Source organism: Pseudophryne corroboree, unplaced genomic scaffold, assembly GCF_028390025.1.
Source record: "Pseudophryne corroboree isolate aPseCor3 unplaced genomic scaffold, aPseCor3.hap2 scaffold_90, whole genome shotgun sequence".
NCBI classification, from domain to species: Eukaryota; Metazoa; Chordata; class Amphibia; order Anura; family Myobatrachidae; genus Pseudophryne; species Pseudophryne corroboree.
This window is the reverse complement of record NW_026970479.1, coordinates 2094919-2108091: the sequence shown is the minus strand read 5'-3', so window position 1 is coordinate 2108091 and position 13173 is coordinate 2094919. Positions and strand designations below refer to the sequence as shown.

The window sequence follows — 13173 nt, the reverse complement described above, 5'->3', positions numbered from 1 at the left end:
GAAAACCTGAACAAGGGAAAATGTCATCATCCCGCTGTCGGATTCTCGCGAGATTCGGATTCCATATAAAGAGCTGCGCGTTGCCGCCATTTTTACTCGTGCATTGAAGAGAGAGCGGAATGGACGTGGCTATGTTCTCTCAGTGGAAATCTCAATAGCAGTGCTCAGTATCAGTGGTTACTTATTGCTGCTCAGTAATACTAGTAGTGTGTCTCTCCTGCTCAGTGTCAGTTCTCAGTAGTATCCTCATCAGTGCTCAGTATCACTGCTCATTGTCTTGTGCTGCATTGTGGTGCTCAGCATACTACAGTACATTACTAATAGTCCAGTGCTGCATCTTGCTGCTCAGTGTCAGTTCTAGTATCCTCATCAGTGCTCACAATCACTGTTCATTGCATTTTGGTTTTCTGTATACTACAGTAACATAGTAATATAGTAACATATAGTAACATAGTTTTTGAGGTTGAATAGAGGCAAATTGCCCATCGTGTTCAACCTGTTTTAAGTTGTGATGATTCTACATACTTGCTGAATAATGTTTTATGACTAGTTAGCTACTATAACTCATGTTACCCCCGGATTAACCATGTTGATATTTTAAGTATTATAACCTTGGATAGCTTTTTCATTCAGAAATGTATCCATTCCTTTTTTAAATCCAATTACAGAGTCCGCCATTACCACCTTCCCTGGCAGGGAATTCCACATCCTGATTGCCCTAACAGTGAAGATCATAGTATCTCACCTGGCAGGTAAGTAGGAGTTGGGCTAGAGCTGTGGAGGATTGCTGCTCGGGCACCCCCTCTCAAGTGAAGGAGATCCAACTGAGGCAGCACAAGGGAACTCTCGAAAGAAGAACAAGGCTAGAGGAAGATCTGAGACAAAGAAATCTGACTTTTACCAGAGCTGACCAGAGGAAAGCACAAACACAGTCCCCCACTACCACAAATAATGCAGTCGAGTTTCCCACATTTGGGGAAATCACAGGGGTCAGCATACCCAGAATGCAATGAATGAACCTCACCCTGGGAGAACAATCTTCATGACCATGGTATCTCCTATGCAAAATAAGTATGATTTGGGATAGGGCTGGGGAGGGCCGCTGCTCAGGCACATCTCTGTCAAGTAAAGGAGATTCAACTGAGGCAGCACAAGGGAACTCTCATCTGGGGACAACAACTGCAGGGAGAACACATATTTTCAGATAAAAATCTTGGTCATGCTCTGGTTTCTCTTCAGAACGAACAAATCTTTCGCCTTTTACTAAAGATTTCCGTGGAGAGGAGCAAAACTGAGTTTTACCTCAATTTTTGCATGCCCCATCTTTTTGGGGTTTCTTTTATCGGTTTAAAGATAGAATGAGTGTGCTTTAATGAAAGCTCATTTGCATAGAAATTACAGTAAATGTTTGTTTCTTTTCAAACAGAACTTTCTTGACCATGCTACTTGCTTGAAAGATCTGGGAGCACATGGAATACAGTACAAACCATGCTTATAGCAAGGAGAAGCCAGGTGAGAAATCTGCTTTCTTTCAAATTGGGCGCTCACTTTGATCTGAATGAGGACTGCTGGCATGGCACTCAGGCGACAGGTGGAATCTTGGTCATGCTCTGGTTTCTCTTCAGAATGAACAAATCTTTCGCCTTTTATTAAAGATTATCCGTGGAGAGGAGCAAAACTGAGTTTTATCTCAATTTTTGCATGCCCCATATTATTGGGGTTTCTTTTATCAGTTTAAAGACAGAACGAGTGAGCTTTCTTGTTGGCTTTAATGTAAGTTTATTTGTATAACAATGACAGTAAATGTCTGTTTCTTTTCAAGCAGAACTTTCTTGACCATACTAATTGCTTGAAAGATCTGGGAGCACATGGAAAAGAGTACAAACCATGCTTATAGCAAGGGGAAGCCTGGTGAGAAATCTGCTTTCTTTCTTTCATATTGGGTGCTCACTTTGAGCTGAATGAGGACTGCTGGCATGGCACTCAGGCGACAGGTGGAATCTTGGTCATGCTCTGGTTTCTCGTCAGAACGAACAAATCTTTCGCCTTTTACTAAAGATTTCCGTGGAGAGGAGCAAAACTGAGTTTTATCTAAATTTTTGCATGCCCCATATTATTGGGGTTTCTTTTATCAGTTTAAAGACAGAACGAGTGTGCTTTCTTGTTAGCTTTAATGTAAGTTGCCATAGATGCAGTGAAACACGCGTGTAGGGCACGGCGTGTCCGCATGTATTTGACTCATGTGAAATGTTATAAAACAAAAATATATGATTATGATGTTAGCTGTTAGTCTCCACTAATAGGGAATAGAAGCTGAGCTATAAGAAAGGAATACACTAGATATGATGTCACTTAGCAATTACAATGTCTAAAGTGCATACAGATAGCTACTAATAACTCTTGATAAGAATGTATATCAGTGTGGGTATATTTATATGATGGGATATTGGGACTAGTGAATATATATCACTCCTGCTGTCCAGATTGGCAATAACCAGACAATTATGATAAGAGTAGAGATGTCACATGGGCTGCTATAGATATTAATTTAATGCTGTATGTGTCATTTGTTACAAATGGATACATTTTCTATGAGTCAGCCTAGCAGCTGCATGTTCTAACAGAACACTATCCTCACACAGAATCTGCTAACCTTGAGATAACTAAATGACAGTGTGTAACAGTCTCTTTACTATAAGACTGTTACAAAGTAATACAGAATCTGCTAACCTTGAGATAACTAAATGACAGTGTGTAACAGTCTCTTTACTATAAGACTGTTACAAAGTAATACCGGTATATATATTTGAAGTCAGTCTAGCAGCTGTGTGTTCCAGCAGTTTATAAGACAAAGAAAATCTCCTATTGTGGAATCTAGACACATGGGACTGCTGGCCTGTGTCATACTATTTATATGTAATACCAGTAACATGTATATAACTGTTACATAATTGTTACAAATGGATAAATCTTTGAGTCAGCCTAGCAGCTGCATGTCCTAACAGGACACCATAAATCCTTTACAGTGTAACAAATTGATTGGTAACACTTAAAGGCTGGAGAGCAGTTATATGCCTTACTAGCATACTCAATATACCACATTATTACACCAGTTACCACGATTATTGACAGCGCATTTGATATATTATATTACCCTCACACTGAGTCTGTTTACCTTTAGATAACTAAGTGACCGAATATGTAACGGTTTCTCTATCATAAGACTGTTACAAAGTGAGATAGATATATTTGGAAGTCAGTCAAACAGCTGTGTGTTTCAGCGGTTTATAAGAAAATTCCTCATTGTGGAATCTGGACCACTAAGGGTTATTATATATATAGCACATGGAATTGCCACATCTCCCTATATGATAATTTCATTACACTGTAACATAATAAGAATTAACTCTTTAACAGTGTAAATAGAGAGTAATGAATCTCTGACACATGGAATATATTATTTCTTAGATGAATTGGATAAACCATTATGACAGACACTTTGCTTCCTAATAAGAATTGAGGTGGCTATACCTCTAAGGAAAGCATTATTGCCTACGCCTAGATCAGATTAAATAAGATCTGGCTGAATATATGAAGGAAGGTTGCTATTTATATGAGAATTGGAATTGCTATATTCCTTAAGGCAACCCCACCGATTGATATATGTTGTCAATTAAGTATATCTGAACGGCTATATCTGGACCAGATTTAATAAGATCTGGCTGATTATATGAAGGAGGGCTGCTATTTATATTAGAATTGCCATATTCCTTAAGGCAACCGCACCTGTTGGTATATCTCGCCAATTAACTATATCTAAACAGCTAAATTAAAGCTATTCATCATTTTTTTAGTTTGGATATTAATAAATATGATCTTTCCATGATGCATAGAGATTTCCCTATCAAGTGATTCCTTATCCGATATAGAAAGCTATGGTATTGAATTTAGGAATATAGTCTTAGGGGACACAGAGAAATAAGTGATCCCCATCTACCTAAGCACCCCACAAATTGGAGGTTAGCTTACCGGTTATACTCAATCACCCCCACAAATTCGCCAATGGGGATGGCTTCCCGGGAGGTTACCCCTATTGAGTGAAGGGAGTATATAGGATACGACCCAGTGGTACCTGACGACATAGATACTAACAGCTATTTAATAACATTACGCTAGAAAGTGATTATTAGCAACATATATATCTATATAAACAACCCCGCCAGGGTTGTGCCTTCAAAAATAATCACACACGGACACGCTTTTTAAACCTTTTTTTCACATCTCTTTATTCTTCTTATGCACATGTATGTTAGTTCTGTGATTTTAACCTTTATGTTTCACTGCAGTTTGGGATAATAATATTAATATTTATCCAATTTTAATACATACTTAATAAAGGTTATATTTTATGATTCATTCATTCTGTCCAGTGCGTCAACAGTGCAGATTTCTTCTTGTTTTTTCTCCCAAATTCTATAACAATGACAGTAAATGTTGTTACTTTTCAAACAGAACTTTCTTGACCATGCTACTTGCTTGAAAGATCTGGGAGCACATGGAAAACAGTACAAACCATGCAGTATCACAAGAGCCTTTATTTGATCTTTCATGAAGATAGAGCAGAATTGAGGACACGTCAACAATTTCTGCCGAAGGTGGTTCATCTTTCCACATGGTGCCTTTGGCCACTGACACCTTCGTTGAGTCAAAGTCTCTGGCTGTGGTCAGAACTTTGAAAATTTATGTCACCAGAACGGTTCAGATTAGGAAAACAGAGGCTCTGTTTGTCCTGTATGCTCCCAACAGGATTGGGTGTCCTGCTTCCATGTAGACCATTATGCGCTGGATCTGTGGTAAGATTCAGCATGCTCATTCCACGGCAGGATTGCCGTTACTGAATTAGGTGAAGACCCATTCTACTAGAAAGGTGGGTTCATCCTTGGCAGCTGGTCGGGGAGTCTCGGCATTGCAACTTTGCCGAGCAGCTATTTAGTAAACACTTTTGCTAAGTTTTACAAGTTTGATACCTTGGCTGATGATAACCTCAAGTTGGGTCATTCGGTGCTGCAGAGTCGTACGCACTCTCCCACCCGTTCAAGAGCTTTGGTATAACCCCATGGTTCTTAATGTGACCCCAGCATCCTCTAGGTCGTATGAGAAAATAGGATTTTAATACCTACCGGTAAATCCTTTTCTCTTAGTCCGTAGAGGATGCTGGGCACCCGTCCCAGTCCATACTGTGTCTGCAGTTATTACTTGTGGTTATACACATGTTGTGTTATGGTTCTGGTCAGCTTTTTGCTGCAATTGTTCATGCCGTTGGCTTGTGTTCTGTTGAATGCCACGTTCTGCGGCATGCTTAAGGTGTGAGCTGGTAAGATGCTCACCTTAGTTTAACAATAAATCCTTTCCTCGAAATGTCCGTCTCCCTGGGCACAGTTCCTATAACTGGAGTCTGGAGGAGGGGCATAGAGGGAGGAGCCAGTTCACACCCTTTGAAAGTCTTAAAGTGCCCATGTCTCTTGCGGATCCCGTCTATACCCCATGGTTCTTAATGTGACCCCAGCATCCTCTACGGACTAAGAGAAAAGGATGCCCTTGCGCACTATCCTGACTTCTCCTCCCGTCTGCTTACTTTGTGCCTTCCAACGCACAATGCGAACTACAGGTGGTGCTGCAGGGCCCACACCCTTTTACTTGCCTTACAGAACAGCTCTGGAGCTGTTACAGTGCCCAGCTGCTGCAAGAAATCAGCTTGAATGCTTCAGGGGATGGGGCATGGCCAACATGAGCCCCACACCAAAGGAGGGTGGGGGTGTTTAATGCGAACTAGGGGTCATCCAAGCACCGCAAAAGGCCGCCATGCCCTGCATGCCCCTTTTCTCTTTTCATATGCAGATGAGAGTTCCAGTCAACTTTGGTCCACTGCTTGGATGACATCACCGTATGCAAATCCGTCTTCTGCAGACCTTCCCCCTGGAATGCTTGTACTAGTTGTTGCATATGGTTTGATATTTGATGGTGCTTCAATATTAGGCAGCCTTCCACCCTCCCATGTTCATCTGAACAGATGTGGTCTCCCTGCAGTTGTTGTCCCCAGACGAGAGTTCCCTTGTGCGTCCTCAGTTGAATCTCCTTAACTTGACGGGGGAGGGGCTGCCCGAGCAGCCACCCTCCCCAGCCCTATCCCAACTCATACTTATTTTGCATATGAGATCTCTTGATCATGAAGATTGTTCTCACAGGGTGAGGTTCATCCATTATATTTTAAAATAGGAAGGTACAAATTACATATTTGAATTGCATCTATGTGCTGGATTCAAATGTCCCCCCCCCCCTTCCTTTCTCAATTGTGCCCGTCAGCAGCTATTCTAAGGTTGCTGCCAATGGGTGTGACACATTAATTTCTTCTGTGGGGTACACTGGACTCCACAAGGATTCACATTGGGGTGTAGAGTAGGATCTTGATCTGAGGCACCAACCGGCTCAAAGCTTTTGACTGTTCCCAAGATGCTCAGTGCATTCTCCTCTATAACCCCGCTTCCATGAACAGGGAGCTCAGTTTGTAGTTGGTGCCTTCAGTAGCAGGCCTCTTAACAGGGGCCTGCCTCAGGCAGCCTATTCTTAGCTATTAATTTTGACAAGAAAAGAAGAACTTGTTTTATGAGAATCTACAAGGGCTGCAGCAGGCTAGGTCTAATAGACATCTTTACTGCAGCTTCATCACTCCCAGCGGCGCTGTATACTCCCGTGCCCTGGTTGCTGGGTCACTGCAGCGGAGGCTCCAGTTTCTTCCTAAGGTCAGTCACACACACACCGCCCTTCCGGATCACGAGGCCGCTGATGAAGGGGAGCGTGGCCGTAGGGGGTGGACCGTGTGCGCACTGGCGTGGACACTGATTACTGGGCAGCCGCTCCACTAGCCACCAGGTACAGTTAAGGAGCACAGGTCTGGGAGTTTTACTCCTATATTAACCCAATTTTGTACTGCCCGCAGCGCATTGTGATAGGTAATAGGGCCTGATTCAGGTTGGATTGCAATCACAATAAGCGATCCAACTGCAAAAATTGCTAAGAGCATACGCATGTGCCTGCATTTTCTGCGGCACCCCGCAGAGAATGCGATCGCCTCTGCCTGTCAATCGGGGCGGGGGGGGGGGAGAGGGGGGTCAGCAACACTCCATTTCCAAGTCAGGGATGGAGCGGTGCGGGGGCAAGGCTTCAAAATGGGGTCTGCAACGGAGGAGACACAGGGGGCGTGGTCACAGCGGCTGTATGACATCACATTCAGCCGCTGTGATCACAAAAATGGTGGCGGCTTCCTGCGCGCACATACAGTCTGCACCAGCAGGAGGCTACACCAATTTATATGATCACGCTGAACTGCAGTGCGACTGCAATTACAGCATGGTCAAGAATGGAGGCGTCATGCTCGGTGGCCATGCCCTGTCACTGTGCAGGAGCCAGCACCGCACACACACTAGTCCCCGGGTGCAGCCCCCAACCCCCGGGACACCCGGAGCAACAAAATGTAGATTCAGGCCACCAGGCCACGCCCCTACCTATGAAACCATGCCTCCTTTTTACCATTGCACTGCTTATCTGCGCGCACTGCATTACAATCTCCCTCGCCACCTCTCTGGGTGTCACCAGTGATAGTGACACCTCTGCCATGCTTGTAGCAGCTGGTCCTAAGATCTACGCCTCAAGCCCTGAGTGTTTGCCCTTGTGACTTGTTGATCATCATAGCGAAGCAGATGCTTACAGAAAACTGCAGGGGCTTAGATTGAAAATAAAAAAATTGATGGGTATAAGGTAGAGAGGAGCGGGTTCGGTTCTCCGAGAACCGAATTCCCGACGAACTCCACGTGGTTTACACTGGTCCGAGGCAGGCTCGGTTGTTCCCGCCTGACTCGGAAAACCTGAACAAGGGAAAATGTCATCATCCCGCTGTCGGATTCTCGCGAGATTCGGATTCCATATAAAGAGCTGCGCGTTGCCGCCATTTTTACTCGTGCATTGAAGAGAGAGCGGAGAGGACGTGGCTATGTTCTCTCAGTGGAAATCTCAATATCAGTGCTCAGTATCAGTGGTTACTTATTGCTGCTCTGTAATACTAGTAGTGTGTCTCTCCTGCTCAGTGTCAGTTCTCAGTAGTATCCTCATCAGTGCTCAGTATCACTGCTCATTGTCTTGTGCTGCATTGTGGTGCTCAGCATACTACAGTACATTACTAATAGTCCAGTGCTGCATCTTGCTGCTCAGTGTCAGTTCTAGTATCCTCATCAGTGCTCACTATCACTGCTCATTACATTGTGGTGTTCTGTATACTACAGTAACATAGTAATATAGTAACATATAGTAACATAGTTTTTGAGGTTGAATAGAGGCAAATTGCCCATCGTGTTCAACCTGTTTTAAGTTGTGATGATTCTACATACTTGCTGAATAATGTTTTATGACTAGTTAGCTACTATAACTCATGTTACCCCCGGATTAACCATGTTGATATTTTAAGTATTATAACCTTGGATAGCTTTTTCATTCAGAAATGTATCCATTCCTTTTTTAAATCCAATTACAGAGTCCGCCATTACCACCTTCCCTGGCAGGGAATTCCACATCCTGATTGCCCTAACAGTGAAGATCATAGTTCACCTGGCAGGTAAGTAGGAGTTGGGCTAGAGCTGTGGAGGATTGCTGCTCGGGCACCCCCTGTCAAGTGAAGGAGATCCAACTGAGGCAGCACAAGGGAACTCTCGAAAGAAGAACAAGGCTAGAGGAAGATCTGAGACAAAGAAATCTGACTTTTACCAGAGCTGACCAGAGGAAAGCACAAACACAGTCCCCCACTACCACAAATAATGCAGTCGAGCTTCCCACATTTGGGGAAATCACAGGGGTCAGCATACCCAGAGTGCAATGAATGAACCTCACCCTGGGAGAACAATCTTCATGACCATGGTATCTCCTATGCAAAATAAGTATGATTTGGGATAGGGCTGGGGAGGGCCGCTGCTCAGGCACATCTCTGTCAAGTAAAGGAGATTCAACTGAGGCAACACAAGGGAACTCTCATCTGGGGACAACAACTGCAGGGAGAACACATATTTTCAGATGAACATGGGAGGGCAGAAGGCTGCCTAATACTGAAGCACCCCCAAACAACAAACCAAATGCAACTACTAGTGCAAACATTCCTGGGGGTAGGCCTGCAGCAGATGGATTTGCATATGGTGATGTCATCCAAGCAGTGGGTCAAAGTTGGTTTCAACCCTCGTCTGCATATGAAAATAAAAAAGGGGTGTGCAGGGCATGGCGGCCTTTTGCGGCGCTTGGATGACCCCTAGTTCGCATTAAACACCTCCACCTTCCTTCGGTGTGGGGCTCATGTTGGCTATGCCCCAGCCCCTGAAGCATTCAAGCTGATTTCTTGCAGCAGCTGGGCACTGTAACAGCTCCAGAGCTGCTCTGTAAAGCAAGTAAAAGGGTGTGGGCCCTGCAGCACTACCTGTAGTTTGCATTGTGCGTTGGAAGGCACAAAGTAAGCAGACGGGAGAAGTCAGGATAGTGCACAAGGGCATAGAAGGGAGCGGCTCAAGAAAAGAGAAGTGGAAACAGACAGCAAACTAGGCTGGAGAGAGACCTGAGACAAAGAGATCTGAATTATACGAGAGCCGACCAGAGGAAACACAAATTATGTAATCAAGTGTCCCACATTTGGGGAAATCGTAGGAGCAGCACACCCAGAGTGCATTGGGTGAGCCTTGCCCTGGGAGAAGCACCTTCCTGATCATAGTATCTCACCTGGCAGGTAAGTAGGAGTTGGGCTAGAGCTGGGGAGGGTCGCTGTTCGGGCACCCCCCTGTCAAGTGAAGGAGATCCAACTGAGGCAGCACAAGGAAACTCTCGAAAAAAGAACAAGGCTAGAGGAAGATCTGAGACAAAGAAATCTGACTTTTACCAGAGCTGACCAGAGGAAAGCACAAACACAGTCCCCCACTACCACAAATAATGCAGTCGAGTTTCCCACATTTGGGGAAATCACAGGGGTCAGCATACCCAGAATGCAATGAATGAACCTCACCCTGGGAGAACAATCTTCATGACAATGGTATCTCCTATGCAAAATAAGTATGATTTGGGATAGGGCTGGGGAGGGCCGCTGCTCAGGCACATCTCTGTCAAGTAAAGGAGATTCAACTGAGGCAGCACAAGGGAACTCTCATCTGGGGACAACAACTGCAGGGAGAACAGATATTTTCAGATGAACATGGGAGAGCAGAAGGCTGCCTAATACTGAAGCACCCCCAAACAACAAACCAAATGCAACAACTAGTACAAGCATTCCTGGGAAAAGGTCTGCAGAAGACGGATTTGCATACGGTGATGTCATCCAAGCAGTGGGCCAAAGTTGGCTGGAACCCTCATCTGCATATGAAAAGAGAAAAGGGGTATGCAGGGCATGGCGGCCTTTTGCGGCGCTTGGATGACCCTTAGTTCGCATTAAACACCTCCACCCTCCGTCGGTGTGGGGCTCATGTTGGCTATGCCCCAGCCCCTGAAGCATTCAAGCTGATTTCTTGCAGCAGCTGGGCACTGTAACAGCTCCAGAGCTGCTCTGAAAGGCAAGTAAAAGGGTGTGGGCCCTGCAGCACTACCTGTAGTTTGCATTGTGCGTTGGAAGGCACAAAGTAAGCAGACAGGAGAAGTCAGGAGAGTGCACAAGGGCATAGAAGGCAGCGGCTCAAGAAAAGAGAAGTGGAAACAGACAGCAAACTAGGCTGGAGAGAGACCTGAGACAAAGAGATCTGAATTATACGAGAGCCGACCAGGGGAAACACAAATTATGCAGTCAAGTTTCCCACATTTGGGGAAATCGCAGGAGCAGCACACCCAGAGTGCAATGGGTGAGCCTTGCCCTGGGAGAAGCACCTTCATGATCATAGTATCTCACCTGGCAGGTATGTAGGAGTTGGGCTAGAGCTGGGGAGGGTCGCTGCTTGGGTACCCCCCTGTCAAGTGAAGGAGATCAAACTGAGGCAGCACAATGGAACTCTCGAAAGAAGAACAAGGCTAGAGGAAGATCTGAGACAAAGAAATCTGACTTTTACCAGAGCTGACCAGAGGAAAACACAAACACAGTCCCCCACTACCACAAATAATGCAGTTGAGTTTCCCACATTTGGGGAAATCACAGGGGTCAGCATACCCAGAATGCAATGAATGAACCTCACCCTGGGAGAACAATCTTTATGACCATGGTATCTCCTATGCAAAATAAGTATGATTTGGGAATTGGCTGGGGAGGGCCGCTGCTCAGGCACATCTCTGTCAAGTAAAGGAGATTCAACTGAGGCAGCACAAAGGAACTCTCATCTGGGGACAACAACTGCCGGGAGAACACATATTTTCAGATGAACATGGGAGGGCAGAAGGCTGCCTAATACTGAAGCACCCCCAAACAACAAACCAAATGCAACAACTAGTACAAGCATTCCTGGGGGAAGGTCTGCAGAAGACGGATTTGCATACAGTGATGTCATCCAAGCAGTGGGCCAAAGTTGGCTGGAACCCTCATCTGCATATGAAAAGAGAAAAGGGGTATGCAGGGCATGGCGGCCTTTTGCGGCGCTTGGATGACCCTTAGTTCGCATTAAACACCCCCACCCTCCTTCGGTGTGGGGCTCATGTTGGCCATGCCCCAGCCCCTGAAGCATTCAAGCTGATTTCTTTCAGCAGCTTGGCACTGTAACAGCTCCAGAGCTGCTCTGTAAGGTAAGTAAAAGGGTGTGGGCCCTGCAGCACTACCTGTAGTTTGCATTGTGCATCGGAAGGCACAAAGTAAGCAGACAGGAGGAGAAGTCAGGATAGTGCACAAGGGTGTAGAAGGGAGGGGCTCAAGAAAAAAGAAGTGGAAACAGACAGCAAATTAGGCTGGAGAGAGACCTGAGACAAAGAGATCTGAATTATATGAGAGCCGACTAGGGAAAACACAAATTATGCAGTCAAGTTTCCCACATTTGGGGAAATCGCAGGGGCAGCACACCCAGAGTGCAATGGGTGAGCCTTGCCCTGGGAGAAGCAACTTCATGATCATAGTATCTCACCTGGCAGGTAAGTAGGAGTTGGGCTAGAGCTGGGGAGGGTCGCTGCTCGGGCACCCCCCTGTCAAGTGAAGGAGATCCAACTGAGGCAGCACAAGGGAACTCTTGAAAGAAGAACAAGGCTAGAGGAAGATCTGAGACAAAGAAATCTGACTTTTACCAGAGCTGACCAGAGGAAAGCACAAACACAGTCCCCCACTACCACAAATAATGCAGTTGAGTTTCCCACATTTGGGGAAATCACAGAGGTCAGCTACCCAGAATGCAATGAATGAACCTAACCCTGGGAGAACAATCTTCATGACCATGGTATCTCCTATGCAAAATAAGTATGATTTGGGATAGGGCTGGGGAGGGCCGCTGCTCAGGCACATCTCTGTCAAGTAAAGGAGATTCAACTGAGGCAGCACAAGGGAACTCTCATCTGGGGACAACAACTGCAGGGAGAACACATATTTTCAGATGAACATGGGAGGGCAGAAGGCTGCCTAATACTGAAGCACCCCCAAACAACAAACCAAATGCAACAACTAGTGCAAGCATTCCTGGGGGAAGGCCTGCCGCAGATGGATTTGCATATGGTGATGTCATCCAAGCAGTGGGTCAAAGTTGGCTTCAACCCTCGTCTGCATATGAAAAGAGAAAAGGGGCATGCAGGGCATGGCGGCCTTTTGCGGCGCTTGGCTGACCCCTAGTTTGCATTAAACACCTCCACCCTCCGTCGGTGTGGGGCTCTTGTTGGCTATGCCCCAGCACCTGAAGCATTCAAGCTGATTTCTTGCTGCAGCTGGGCACTGTAACAGCTCCAGAGCTGCTCTGTAAGGCAAGTAAAAGGGTGTGGGCCCTGCAGCACTACCTGTAGTTTGCATTGTGCGTTGGAAGGCACAAAGTAAGCAGACAGGAGAAGTCAGGAGAGTGCACAAGGGCATAGAAGGCAGCGGCTCAAGAAAAGAGAAGTGGAAACAGACAGCAAACTAGGCTGGAGAGAGACCTGAGACAAAGAGATCTGAATTATACGAGAGCCGACCAGGGGAAACACAAATTATGCAGTCAAGTTTCCCACAGG

At 45.6% G+C, this 13173-nt stretch overlaps 10 non-coding genes and 1 pseudogene across 10 annotated transcripts; 3 read left to right on the top strand and 8 right to left on the bottom strand.

The window, feature by feature from the left end:
- Positions 1 to 911: 911 nt before the first annotated feature.
- Positions 912 to 1075, bottom strand: LOC135045282 (U1 spliceosomal RNA). The gene has a single exon (XR_010237789.1). It is a non-coding gene; the product is annotated as a U1 spliceosomal RNA (small nuclear RNA).
- Positions 1076 to 1219: 144 nt separating this feature from the next.
- On the top strand, positions 1220 to 1335 carry LOC135044615 (U5 spliceosomal RNA). Its single transcript, XR_010237157.1, has one exon. It is a non-coding gene; the product is annotated as a U5 spliceosomal RNA (small nuclear RNA).
- Positions 1336 to 1605: 270 nt separating this feature from the next.
- Positions 1606 to 1722, top strand: LOC135044815 (U5 spliceosomal RNA). Its single transcript, XR_010237354.1, has one exon. It is a non-coding gene; the product is annotated as a U5 spliceosomal RNA (small nuclear RNA).
- A 286-nt stretch (positions 1723 to 2008) lies between these two features.
- On the top strand, positions 2009 to 2124 carry LOC135044681 (U5 spliceosomal RNA). Its single transcript, XR_010237222.1, has one exon. It is a non-coding gene; the product is annotated as a U5 spliceosomal RNA (small nuclear RNA).
- Positions 2125 to 8824: 6700 nt separating this feature from the next.
- On the bottom strand, positions 8825 to 8988 carry LOC135044997 (U1 spliceosomal RNA). Its single transcript, XR_010237533.1, has one exon. It is a non-coding gene; the product is annotated as a U1 spliceosomal RNA (small nuclear RNA).
- A 671-nt stretch (positions 8989 to 9659) lies between these two features.
- On the bottom strand, positions 9660 to 9822 carry LOC135044570 (U1 spliceosomal RNA). Its single transcript, XR_010237133.1, has one exon. It is a non-coding gene; the product is annotated as a U1 spliceosomal RNA (small nuclear RNA).
- A 152-nt stretch (positions 9823 to 9974) lies between these two features.
- On the bottom strand, positions 9975 to 10138 carry LOC135044881 (U1 spliceosomal RNA). Its single transcript, XR_010237417.1, has one exon. It is a non-coding gene; the product is annotated as a U1 spliceosomal RNA (small nuclear RNA).
- A 671-nt stretch (positions 10139 to 10809) lies between these two features.
- Positions 10810 to 10972, bottom strand: LOC135044384 (U1 spliceosomal RNA). Its single transcript, XR_010236989.1, has one exon. It is a non-coding gene; the product is annotated as a U1 spliceosomal RNA (small nuclear RNA).
- A 152-nt stretch (positions 10973 to 11124) lies between these two features.
- LOC135044856 (U1 spliceosomal RNA) lies at positions 11125 to 11288 on the bottom strand. Its single transcript, XR_010237393.1, has one exon. It is a non-coding gene; the product is annotated as a U1 spliceosomal RNA (small nuclear RNA).
- A 691-nt stretch (positions 11289 to 11979) lies between these two features.
- LOC135044429 (U1 spliceosomal RNA) lies at positions 11980 to 12125 on the bottom strand (annotated as a pseudogene).
- Positions 12126 to 12277: 152 nt separating this feature from the next.
- LOC135044977 (U1 spliceosomal RNA) lies at positions 12278 to 12440 on the bottom strand. The gene has a single exon (XR_010237513.1). It is a non-coding gene; the product is annotated as a U1 spliceosomal RNA (small nuclear RNA).
- Between the last annotated feature and the right edge of the window lie 733 nt (positions 12441 to 13173).